The sequence below is a fragment of the Melospiza melodia genome, chromosome 18, assembly GCF_035770615.1.
Source record: "Melospiza melodia melodia isolate bMelMel2 chromosome 18, bMelMel2.pri, whole genome shotgun sequence".
NCBI lineage: Eukaryota > Metazoa > Chordata > Aves > Passeriformes > Passerellidae > Melospiza > Melospiza melodia.
Window position 1 is genome coordinate 4,392,747 of NC_086211.1, and position 13,525 is coordinate 4,406,271.

A 13,525-nucleotide genomic window follows, 5' to 3' on the forward strand; every position below is an offset into this window, starting at 1 on the left:
CGGCCCCGACGTGCGGCCGGGCGGCCACTGCTCCCACTGAGCAGCTCAGGTTTGGGAGGGAGATGTCGGAGGAGGGCGGCCCAAGAGCTGGATGCCGCCCTTGGTCTGCCTCTCACCCCCCGCTTTTTTCTTTCTGGGATTTTCTGCGCGCACAAAAGAGATTTTTGCATCAATTACTGGTAGGAAAGCGGCAGAGCCCCGCGGCAGAACTCCGCGCTCCCGTTCCGGGCTTGGTTAACTTCCCATTGTCTGATAGGCTCCGCTATTCAGGGCTCAGCTTTTTTCATCTATCGCGGCTTTTTTTAAACACCTTCGCAACAAAAAACCTTCCTGCCCTTGTAGCAGAGGGTCTGGCAGTGCCTTTGGGGTGGAGCACGCCAGCATCTCCCTGCCCAGCACGCAAATCTCCCACAAGGAGTGCCTGTGCTGCATCTCCTGATGCTGAACTGTCCCCACGCCATCAATCCCCGATGTGCTCCAGCGCTGGCACCACCGGCTCCTGCTGCCAGCCCCCTCCGCCCTCCGCGGCCTCAGACCCTCCATCGCTTTTCCCCTCCACCTCTGGGGTCTGCTGGTCCCCTCGGCGGGGCGGGAGGACACGATTCCATCCGTGCGGGGCACTGCGAGATCCCACGGGGCCGGGGGCCATACAAATGCAAAGCGTCATTATTTTCCCGGGGCTGAAGCAGAGGCCTGAGAAAGGTTGAGTGAGGGAGGCAGCGAGCGGGGAACAGCGGGGGATTTAGCTGCTGAAAAGGAGCCAGGGAGAAAAGCGGGCGAGGAGTTTCATTGTGCGCTGGGCAGAGGGGGTCACGAGCAAGTTAAACTGGTTAATGTATTGGAGCAGCTTCCTCCGAGCTGCTGGGAGCAAGCAAAGCCCTCAACAAAAGGCCGAGGGAGCATTCTTGCGGGGAAAGTGGGCTCTCTTTAAAAGGATTTGATTTCTTTTCTGTCAGTTGAATGGAATTTGGTGGTGACTCCTCCAGGTCTAAGAATTTGGGGCTTTGGCGGTGGTGGTAGCGGGAAGGGACGGTCCCTGTCTCCCCCCCACCCCCAGCTCCTGCATTTTTCTCCATCTCCAGGCTCGCTGCCTCCAGATTACAGCTCCCGGTGCTGCGGGGGAGAGGAGGAACACAAGCGGCCCCATGGATGCTCTGATCCTGAAAGAAAGCGAGGGGCACGGGGCCGTCCCTGCCCAGCCTGGTTTCTCATGCTCCCTATTCAGCCCAGGGGAGGGGAGGAAGGTGTGGGGAGAGGGGAGGCTGGTGGGGCATCCACTGCTGATTTAATGCCTCTCCCTGTGCTTCACCACCGAGGCTGATCTCAAGGGAGTTTTGGCAGTGTAAGGTGTGCAAGGGGAGCTTTGCACTCCTTCCTTTGGGGCATGGAATTTTGATGTCAAAACCGTGGAATGAAGGTAAAAACATGAGGGAAAGGGAACTTGAACTAGGAGAATCAGCTGGATGTAACCCTTCTTTCCCACAGCCTGTGCATCTCTCTCCTCTCAATAGCAACTCCTGGGGTGGCTGAGGACTATGTTCACAGACCTGGCTTTGTCACCCCAAAATCCCTGGGCTGGTGGGCTGGAGCACTCCCTCTCCATGGGTCCAGCTCTGGGCCATGGAGGGATCACACTGCTGCCAGCCAGGGGTGCTGGGCTGGGTGCAGCAGCCTCTGCCTGCAGGTGCCTCACTGGGTGCTGACCCCAAGAGCAAACCAGGGAGATTTAGAGCTGCCCTAATCTCCCAGCGTGAGATTTGCTGCTGCACACTGCTCAGAATAACTGGCAGCGTGGATTTGGGGTGAAAAAAACCAATAATTAAATAAGCCGTGACTGTGATTGGTAACACTGCACTGCATGAGATTATCATAGAGCCAGAGCCTTCAGCAGTGCTCAGGCCTCAGTTTCCCAAGAGGTGACATTGGCAAAGACACCATGGTCCCTGTCCCCTGGGCTGGTGTCTGTTTGTGTCCATGTGTACAGAGAGAGCAGGAGCACAACAAGCTGAGATCACAGTTTGCGGTAGATGATGGCCAGCCTGTCCCAAGCTCCTTCCAGAGGTGTGGTCAGCAGAGCTTGCAGCTCCTGGCCTTTAATTTTTGGCCTCTCGTGCTTTCTGGCCCCAAATTTTCTCATGTTCCTGTTGTGAGCTGTCCCTCTCCGCTTTGCCTTTCTGAAAAGGAGCCAGACGCTGATGTCAGGGGAAGTGTTTGATGATTACCCCAAGGAGAAGGCAGGAATCAAATCTCATGCTGGGCTGGACTGGATGGACAAAGGCCCAGTGAGCCCCATGTGCAGCCTCCAGCAACAGAAGAGCTGTCACATATATTTTTTGGGTTGTTTTTTTTTTGGTTTTTTGTTTTTTGTTTTTTTTTTTTTTTTTGTGTATGTATAAGGAACAGCAACCAAAGGCAGGCTGCTCCCAGAGCCCATCCCAGCCAAACCCTGCACTGTGCTCCCCTCCAGACCAGCATCTGCCTTAATAACTCCTTAAATCTCATGGTTTTGCCCATGTCTGATGCAGTGGCTGGCCACATTCCATGATGGGACACTGACCACTCTTTTCCTGGCCACAGCTACCTACAGCTCCAGCTTTCCCAAACCTCCTGGGGAGAAGCAGCCAGGCAGAAGGATCAGGGATGCATTTTAACTCCCTGCTCAGACCTGAGCATCTCAGGGCCTGTGGTAGGTCCCACAGCCTCCTGTGCACACCCTCTGCACCCAGCCCAGATCAGATATGTGTGCCACTCTGGCCCTGAAACATTCCTGCAAAAGCTGCTTCAAAATGTTGGCTGCTCACAGGGATTTTGGCTTCTCTCTGGGCCCCCACAGCTTCTTGGCTTCTTCCTTGCCCTTGGGGTGCCCCAATTTACTTGCTGAGGGGTTTTTCAAAGGTAGGTGAGCGAGTCAATATTCACCCACCACTTCCCCCAGCTTGCCTTGGTGTTCCCAAAATCCCACCCCTTCCAATTCCCCCACTGCACCCCTGGGAAATTTGTTTGCTCCCTTCCCACCGCCGCTGCAAAAGGGATTAAAAGCAACAGTTCATTTTTCATGTGATGCAAGTTGAAATAGGAATTTCAGCGCTCTGGCTCCGCTGGTTTCCGGGAGGCAAAGCCGAGAGGGGATGGCATTAGCGCTGTGCAAGGCAGGGAGGAGGAGGAGGAGGAGGAGGGAGGTGGGAGCTGAAAGGGGGAGAGGCGCAGGGGGGACGTGCGGGGGTGAAGATGGGATTAAAACATCCCATTAGAATTTCTGTTTTTGGAAAGCTCACAAAAATGTTGACATGTAGCATGACTAACATAGTGCAAATGTCAGCCCGGCTCTGCGAACGGGGGCCCTGCTCCCCTCCCAACACGCTGGCCCCCTTTTAAGGCAAAAATATACAATGAGCCGGCACAATGGCCGAATTCCAGAGAGCCGCGCTAATTGTTCCTCGCTCACGTAGGGCTAATTGCTTTGCTGAAACCATTCGTGCCTGGCCTGGATCCCACGTGTTTTTACCATTTAATTAGGACAGAAAAGCTGGGGCCAGGAAATGGGGTGAGATAAAGACTGGCAGAGATGGAGGATAGGTCGGGTGCCCTAACCTGGAGAGGAGACAATGCTGTGTGTGCTTGGAGAGAGGAGAGGGAACGGTCCCTGCTCTGCACCAGCCTCCAGTGGGATGGATGAGAGCTGGGCAGGCACTGGGGATGGGAGTGGGAGGCTGTGACAGCTCTTGAGGCTGGTGAGGCCAGCTGTGAGACAGAGAAATGGTGCCAGGCACAATAGTTTGCAAGAAACACCTTCATCCAGCTGGTCGGGGACTGCTCCAAGGCTCTGGCACACACAGCACGTGCACAGCCCTTCACCTGGTGCTATAATTAGAAAGTCTGTCCACTTGCAGACCATGTGCAAAGCATGAGCACGACTCAGAGAGGGAAACAATAGATGGCCAGGAAATGCCTTTTGATGGCTGCTTATTGTCTTCCACCTTCTGGGGGAACTGGAAGTTTAACTATAGTCTTCCTCTTTCAGGTATTCCTGTAAATCTTCCTTCTCCGAGGATGCTCCTGGACCACAGCATGGCCTGGCGCTGGGCTCCATTGTGCTCAGGAATTGTGCTCAGGAATGTGCATGTGTTTTTCCCCTTGAATAGCTCCTCTGAGACCGCAGCGACCCAGAGACACTTCAGGGCCCCAGCAGCTCCCCTCTGGGGGAGAAGGGTTTGTTTAGGGGTGCCACTGTCTCCCCAAGGCACAGCACAGCAGCTCTGCTGCTGCTCAGCACCGTGCTGTAAACAGGGTGGGTGCACAAAGCTCAGTACAATACTGCATTCCCATTCTCCCAACAATTTACAGAGCTCTGCTTGCTCTACAGCATCCTCTGGGGAGCCTTCATCCAGGCCATGAGGTTTCCTAGGCAGGGAAAGTAATTTAATGTGTATGATCTGATTCTGAAATACAGCACCTGCTAGGCTGGACCCTGATGGAGCTGATCTGTAACTTCTGGAGGTGTCTCATCTCCCTGGGAATGCAAACATCTGGGGGTTTCAACCAGCAAGAAGCCACCAGCCTTCCTTGCTCCCCTGTACCACCCCTCATCCCCTCCAGGAGCTCTTAGGGTCACTGCAATGCAATTTGCACTTGGCAAGTTTAATTGCTCTGTGGCCTCCATCACAGAGCAGCTCTTGCCTTTATAAGCAGTATTATGAGCAGTACCCTGGTGGGTCTGGCCACTCAGAACAATCATTTCAGATCAGTGTGAACAGATTGTCACACAGTTCAAAGCACAAATCTCAAAGTGAACCTGGCTCCAGCCTCCACTGGAGCCCCAGGAACTCTGCTGCTGCTGGGCTGTCACTGCTGGCCAGAGGAGCTGAGACATCTGTGGCTGGAGTCATTTTCTTCCAGCTGCCACAGAGGTGAGGGATGTGCTTGGCCTCTGCCTCACTGCCAACCCAAGGCTCTTGTCTTTCAGGTCTCTTGAGAATAATTTTTGCCCAACTGCAGATGAAGGAGGAATTAGTCACACAGAGCTCAGCCACGAGGATATAAGGTAACCACTGAAAACAGAAAACACAAACTTCAAAAATTCTCCAGGAAAAAAAAATTGTAATTCTCTGTATAAAAAGGGTGAGCTTCTCTTTGTGTTTCCATGAAAGCCTGAAGAGCACGCCCATATCCCGAGGACAAGGATGTTAACAAACAGTGGAATTTACAGCAGCAATTTAATCAGGAGGAAGGCTGCAGGTGAAAAAGACTGATACTCGAACAAGAGAGTGAAATTCTTCATAGATGCAGATGCAATGGTTGTAAGTCAATATTTGCTCTTGCAATATTGGCACACACAGCAACGGTTTTCCAACAGGAATAGGTTTCAGCCCAGCTGCTCCAGGATCACGTTGTTCAGAAGCATTCAGATCCAGTTCTTAAACTTCATTAAAAATGTGGTTTTTAAAAGCCTTTGGGGAGCTTAGAGTCTTTTATGACAAGTCCTTCTAGCCATTGAAATGCACCAGTGCCGTGGGGTGGCCTCATGGTAGCTAACCAAGAACAGATGATCCCTTTGGGAAGGGAATATTTAAAACCCTAAAACACAGACAAGACAGAACAAATACATGTGGCAACAAGAGAATCGGGAACATTTCTCCTCAGATCAGCCAGTCACAGAGAAACCCCCAGATGATAATTCAGCCTGGGACTAGCCCCCACCCCATGCACCTTTCCAGCTCCATCCTTGTGCTGGAATATCACACTGAGATACCCAGTGCTGGTCACTCCTGAGGTTTTCAGCAGTTCCTTGGAGGTTATTGTCACGTGTGTATGAGCAGGGGGCCTGGGGAGCCCAGGTGACACTAGGACATGCTGGCCATTGTCCCTCCCCCAGTCCCTTGTGCCTGTCCCATACACAGAGCCCAGGGAGGAGGTCTCCAATCAAGGGAGCTGGAAAGATATTCACAGCACCCAAAGAGGCCAAGAGCCTTTCTTCAGAGCTGGTTTTACTTACATAAAAAAAGGAAAAGGAGTCAAAATATGGGAAATTAATTTTCCTATCTGGAAGGGAAGAAAATAACCAATTTTAGCCCCGGGAGCAGCTGCCCCAGTTTGTGAGGTACAGCCTGTGCCACTTGTTGCCCTGCTGTAACAAGAGGAGGCAAGTAGCAGGCAAGAGATCTGCAGGCTGGCAAACCAAGATGAGGAGGAGAACTGAGCAGTACTTCTGCATACCACTGGGAAAAAGCTTAGGTCAGTGATCATCATCAAAATCTGGGAGCAAAAAATGAGGAAACTCCTTATTCCTGTTCCCCGTGGCTCATAAAGTTGTACATCAGGAAGGGTGGAGGCAACAAGTTTTGTACTCTTGGAAGGAACTACACGTCCTCGACTGCTCCTCTTGTTGTTGCAGAACAGCTCTGTCCCTTGTCCCAAAGCTCCCCTTCATGCCCCATCCCCTGACCACGAAGGACCACATCTAAGGAAGTGGTCAAGGGGATTTCTTTGGGTTTATTATTATTTAAATGCAATCTCCACCTAGGAATAGCATCCTAGGTGTGGGTTGCCTGCTCAGGTGGACGAAGGACATCATGAAGCTGTTATCCTGTTTTTTACACTCAGAATGACATGGCTGTTATCCTGGAACCAGCTGGCTGTTGGCTGCTCCTCTGGAACAGGGCTCAGGGAGTGTGCCAAGCCCATGGAGGGGACACAGCCACCTGCCCCATAGGAAGTGGGCCAGCAGCCAGGCGAGGTTTGCACACACCAGGACAGGCACCCAGCAGCAGCAATGTCCTCCACTACTGACCTGGGCTGGAGTCAAGCTGGCAGCTGAGAGGGAAGAGGAAACCATATTCTATCGTTATCTCTCACCTTGCTTCCCTTTCGTAATAACCCCATCCCTCTGCAAAACAGAAAAACACACCAGGGCTGTACAGGGACTCTGGGAGCCCGAGCTCTGAGCCAGGGCCAGCCAGGGCTGGAGCTGCCCTCGGTGAGGGCTGTGCACAGACAAGCTGTCATTTCCCCAAACTGGGTCAAATGCAAAAGAGAAGAGCTCAGGGAACAGCAAGACTTTGTTTCCAGCTCGATCCCAGCCTCTGCAGGGTGGGATGATGCTGCAGAGAGGGTTTTCTTCAGGAGGCAGGACCGTGCTCCTGCTGGTGCTCTGACCCCGCAGTGCCACCTCACTGCTTTTACCAGGAGTTTGTATAAAAGCTCAGGGATAGAAAGAGAAATAAAAGATAGAGAAAAGAGATAGAAAGGAAAGAAAAGAAATGGAAAAGAAAATAAAAAATAGAAAGAGAAAGAAGAAAATCCTGAATCAGAAATGTGTGGGCAAAGAAAGCTGAGCTCCCAAGATTGTTGCCATCATCCTCTCCCCTTGCACAGTGTGACCATCTCTTTTCAGTTTAAGCTCCTGATATCCCAGTCCCTGGTCTGACACAGTGCCTGTCTGTCAGCTCTGCCCACCCTGACCCCTTCGTGTGGCTCCTACAGCGGCTCTCAGGAGCAACAGAGGCCATCTCTCTGTTTTTCACATGAGCTGGTCTCACATTTGTTTTTCTTTCAAACATGAGGCTTTGCAGATATTAAAATATAATCCAGGGAGAGTTTGCTTTGTGAGGGAAGAGTGTGGGATCACGCAGGGGAGAGGGGTCATTGGGGGAGTGCAGGGAGGTGGGGGTGGCAAAGCAATTTTCATTTCCCCTCTGTGTCCCATTGGGATCCAAGTCTTTACTTCCCTGAAAACAATAGTGGCCAGTATGGGACAAGTTAGAGATTTTGGGAGTCTCCAGGCCCCCCAAGATAGGAATTTCTGTTTGCAGCAGAAATTTTATACATAACTTATGGAGAGGGGAGAAGAAAAGCCCTTGGCAGGTGGTAAAACCTCGAGAAGATGGCTGGGACCATGGAGAAATGAGTAGAAAGGAGAGAAGAAAACATCCCTCCTAGTCCTGAGTTGTTGTTTTGCATTTAAAAAGAGCAAACAAATCCAGTTTGTGCTGTAGGTAAACAGAGGAACTGGGCAGGCAGGACAGGAAAGCGGGGCCTCGTCAGAGCCCTGCGCCATGCAGGGGATAAACAAGAATCCTAGAAATGTGGAGAGAGGCTTGAGGTGATTGCTCAACACGTGAGGAAATATGGAGCAAAAGCCAGCTATCAGGGAGAGGAAGCTGGAAAAGGCAGGCTGATAGGAGCCATGAGGTCAGCACAGTAAAAAATAGAGTGGGAAGGGCTCCCAGAGGCAGCAAGCCCACGGAACACACGAGGCCCTGCTGACCCTCCTGCCTTGGGTACACAGGTGACAAGGGATTACTCGCCTGATATTGGGTTAAAACTGCTCAGTGCTGGTCAGTTCAACCAATCAAAGGCTCCTTAGCTACAAATCACCTCACAGCATCTGCAGCTGAGCTTTATTCCCAAGGGACCCCTTCCACACTGATGCTGCTCCATTGGCAAAGCCTCACCGAGCTGCCCGAGCTGCCACCCAAAAATCACCAGGAACAGGCTGCTGCATCCACTCAGCCCGGCCATTTTTCCTGAATGAGCACAAAGCTGGGCCTGTCTGTCTGTCAGACTGAGCATGAGACACCCAGGCTGCCCTCCCAGGCGGGGTTTGGTGTGCAGGCCGAGCGCGTGGTGAGCTCATCGCGCCCGGAGCGCGAGGCCCGGCGCTGGGAGCGCTGCCAGCTGACCCTGGGCCCTGTGAGCACTGGCAGCACGGTCTGTTTGGGTTCCTCACATGCCAGGGGTCTTGGGGCTTGTTTTGAGTTCAGCTCAGCTAGGCGGTTTTGATGGATTCTGCCTTGCTGCTCCGGTCACAAGCAGTTGGATGTTCACAACAGTCTTGCTCTAAGACAAACAGCATCCATAAATCTCTGGCTGAAGCCAAGAAAATCCTGACTTTCATTGCTCTGTGTTGTCCCCTCAGCCCTTTGAACGCCCAGTGCCCTTGCATGGAAGCCTTAATCGAAGTCCTATCAAAAGGAGCAGAATAAATCTTGTTATCTTGTGAGGTAAGGTCGCACTCTCTGTGTGGCCATCTGGGGCTGCCCCTTGGGTTGTCTTCTCCTTGCAGGAAGTCTTCCATCAACTCTTGCAAGGCATGAACCCCTGTGTCCCCCCAAAATGTGGTTTCAGCAGTTGTCCCTGCTGTGTTCAGTGGGTCACTGCTCAAACGAGAGGACTTCTCATTATGATCCCTCCTACCAAACCACTGCTCCAAGGAGACACACTGGGATGTTCCCAGCCTTGCTCCCAGGACCTCACAAGGGATCTCCCATTAGGATCCTACACACTACTAAGTCACTTCTTCAATTTCATTGAAATGTATCTGGTTTTTTCAGTTACCTACAGAATGAAGGATCTTGGAGCATTACAGTCCCTTGTGCTTGGACAGATTTGTTTCTGTGGCTCATCTGTCTCTGCTCCTGCTGCTCTGCCTCCTCCCATGTTCCCAGTGATTTGTTAAAAGTTTGCACCAAAGCCTGATAAAAACTGCCCCTAACATCAACGAGTTTGGGTCAGAGCTTGAATTCCTAGAAAAACATCTTTTCCTGCCCCGTTTCCCTGGCTGGACCTGCTGCTGGGGTCAGTGTCCCTTGGCTGCTGGGGTCAGGGACAGCCATGCTGACATAAACAGGCTTTTTTAGCTGATTTTCCCTTCCAGCCTCAGGCAGGGAAGAGAAAGGGGATGTCCTGTGGCTGCTCCAAGAGGACACACAGTGAATAGTGACTGCATCCATGACAGTGTTTGTTTGCCTTTCCAGCAAGTCTTTGATAAAGCACAGCTCCTGCCTGTGCTGCCCAAGCTCCAGGGACCATGGGAATGCTGGGATGACCATCTCCCCATCTGGGACAGGACACAGGACAGCCAGTGACCAGGCTGCTGGCCCAGCAGCACACTCAGCTGGACACACATTCCCTCCAGGGGACAAAGGGACTCACTGAGAGAGGAAGAATCCATGTGTGGCCTACAGGAAAGAGGGGGCTGAAGAGGACTTGACTTCATCAGCAGCAGGAAGCGAAGATAAGGATGGAAAATCAGATTGTTTCCAGCTCATGTCTGGGCAGTCTGTGGGGAAGAGGCTACGAGATCCATGTGTAGTGTGAAGGGTCTGGAAGCTGGGCAGACTTGTGAGATCCTGAAGGAGACCCTAGGGAGCTCCTTTGTCCCCATGAAGGTGGTGTCTCCTGCCATGGTGGCAGCTGCATGAGGAGGGTCTGAGTGTGGCAGAGTGAAGCCAACTCCACCATCACTCACTGCCCTCCAATCTCTGCTGTGTCTCACCATGGCTGCCCTTCTCTGCGCCCAGGAAGGCTTACATGGGATTATCCAAGAACCTCACTCCATGTGGAATACTGTGCAGGGTAGCTGAAGGGACAGGCATGGATGGCTCTATGTCTCCCCTTCACCTCAGCTCCCTCCAGCCCTGTCTGCTCAACAAGAAGCCACGGGGCAGAGGCATCTGCTCATCCTCCCTGGGAACAGGGACCCTTTTCTGCTGTCACCCTATAGCCATGACCCAGTTTCACCGAGGCACTGCTCAACCCCCGGCTTTTTCCTTTTTGTCTCTGCTCTCACCATTCCCCTCCCTCCCCTTCACCACTGGCATCTGATATTTACTCTCAGACCGGGAGGGACAGAGGAGGCTTTTCCTTGCATTGCCCCCGCATTGTTCCCTGCTGGTATTTGGGAACAAGTGTGACATTCAGGGGAGCCAGAGCACACAAAGCCTGCCTGCAGGTAATCACACCGCAGGCGGGCATATCGGGTGTCCCTGGACACAGGGCATCCAGGAGCTTTTCACTGCATCTTTTTAGGAAGAGCTTTCTCAGCCCTGGTATCTCTCAGATTAGGTTTTGTCCCCAGAGGAGCCTGTTGTGCCTCCATTGTGGAGCAGCTGTGGGAACCCGCACGGCACCGGAGCGGGGACAATGCCCGAGGGCGCTCCCGACCTGCTCCAGAGGGACCCTGAGCTCTGATCAGGAGGCTGGGCCGACAGCTGCTGCCCGGGGCTTTCTCCTCTGAGCTCGGGTGTCCACAAAAGAGCAGGGATGGATGGATGGATGGATGGATGGAAGCCCTGTGCCCTTGGCAAGCATCCCTGAGCCCATGGAGAGGGGGGCACGCACATACACAGGACAGGTGCACCAGGTACAAAGCTGGGTTGGTGCCATAAAGGTGCAAGGAGAAGGCAAAATAAGGGTGACAACACTTGCTGTGCGCTGGAGGAGTAGCAACAACTTCAAAAACTCAGTGACCTGTGGGAAAATGTAGAGGAAAGCCCAGGATTGTCTCCATTCCCTCCCATGCACCTTCTGGCATTGCCAGGAAGAGCTGGTCCTGGGTACAAAGCACCTACAGCCCCCCAAAAGATGGGAGATCTCATCTCTGACTGTCTTCTTCACTTAGAGACTTTCAAGGATGCTAAATTCTTCCTAAAGACACAGGAAGGAATATTGGTCCTCAGCCTCTGCTGCAGCGCAAGCTCAGACTGTTGGGTGTCCCATCTGAGAATATCCAGCCCTATCCAACACAGACAGAGCCTGGCTGCTGCATGACCCTGTCTGTCCTGGGATGGGACATCTAGAGCTCTGACAAGCCCAAGGAGAGTGCAGTGTCTTTTCTCTTCAAAGAAATCAGCACTCTCTCCTCCCCAAGCCATTAAAATGCCTGATTTAGCACAGATACTGACTGCTTTTAGTCCATGCAGAGCCACTTCTGGCTCCTCATGCTGAGGATCTGCATAACCCCAGTGAAGCCTGACTGATATAAACCAGTCCCTGACTGATCCCTTATCTCCAGCCTTCTCGTGCTGACTGATTGGTTCCTCCCTCTTTCTCAGCCGAGCCTCTGCTCTGGATTCACACAGACTTTTCAACACTTTTAAAATCCTGGCCCAATAAAGCATTAAAGCACTTGAACATGAATGTGACTGTTTACTTGCTTAAACCTAAACATGGGACGTAGTTGGGTCAAGACCTTTCTCTTCCTGCCCAATCCTACTCCTCCAGTGTCCTGGCTGCTCTCCTCAGCCTGCTCTGTGGTTTCTCTGCAATGTCACGGAGAATTCGCAGTTTCCCATTTGTGACACGCTGGTTTTGCCTAAGGTGACAAATGACCTTCTCCCACAGTGATAAACCAATTTACTCATCCCAGGCTGCATCTGCTGGTTCATCTTGGTCTGCCCACAGAGCAGAGGCTTTCGGTTCTGCTCAGCATCTGCCCCACAGCTGTTTGCCATCGGCTTTCCCGTTGCCTTTCGCATTCGGCCGCTCGCTTCCTACTGCACTTCAGCTCATTGTGTTTCCTTTTACTATTCTCTGCTCCTAAACCAAGCTGGCTCCTGGCTACCTCTTCTGGGAAGAGCAATCCCCTGCCAGGCCATGAGGCAGCCTCCAAGTGGCTGAGCACATTGAGTTGGGTGGGAAGTCACGAGCATTGCTGACCTGCTGCCATGTCCCTGGATGGGGAGGGACACTCTTGGATGGGTGTAAATGCCCATGAAGCAGCTGGGGAGGTGGCACTGTTGTCCCCAGTGCCGTGTGGGGACAGCTGCCCGCAGCTGCTGAGGCTGGGCCGCGTGCAGGAGCGTGCAGCCATCGGACACAGCCCTGCAGAGGTGTCTGGGAGCAGGTCCAGGCTCATGCACGCCGGGCTGGCTGCCCAGCATCCTCCACACGAGGAAAAGATGCCTTAGCAGGGAGACAAACACACCATGGGCAGGTCTTTGGATAAAGAAACTTCCCTCCAGCACATCTGGAAAGTTACTCCCATCCTTTAGTAAACAGGCTTGCAGAGGAAGGTCTGTGCTAGTGCTGTCCTCCCTTTGGGACATAGTGGAGCCACGGTAGGAAAACCCAGCAGGATGGGAGGATATAAACTCCCCTGGAATAACTTACAGCTGTCCTGGAAGCTCAGAGACCCAGAGGGCTGAGGAGAGTGTGGGCAAAGTCAGAGATTTAATCAGTTCTGTTTATCCTTGGCAAAGGGCCAGTGCAAGATCCAGTTTCCACAGGAGAGCAGGGATGATGGAGGTCCAGCTGGTGTCCCTGTTGAGTTCAGCTTTTCTTCCACCTCCATTCACCCAGAGGAGCAGCAGCACAGGTGGGTCTCTGGGCCAGGCTCAGGAGAAAGCCTGGAGGAGCCAGAACAGCTGATACTCCTCCTCCTCCTCCTCCTCCTGAACAGCGGAGGTCCCAAAACCCCCAGTGATATCTTTATAACCATTGCATAACATCCAGCATCACTGACCATGGGTTATGGTTTTCAGAGGCAGCTGAGAAGACAAAAGAAGCAGTGCCACAGCATGAAGTCATCTCAGGATGGGGAAAGATCCAAGAGAAGGATTGCAGGTCCTCAGACCTGGAACAGAAATTTGGAAGGGGTTGTCTCAGAAATCCTATTCCAGCACAAAGGGAAGTGATGAGAAAGTGCTGTAGTCCTTGGACAGCAAAAGAGGGGAGGGTTTGCTTAAATATCTGGTAACAATAATCATGTCACAGCTGTGAGGACACGGCCCAGAGCTGTTTTGTTAGA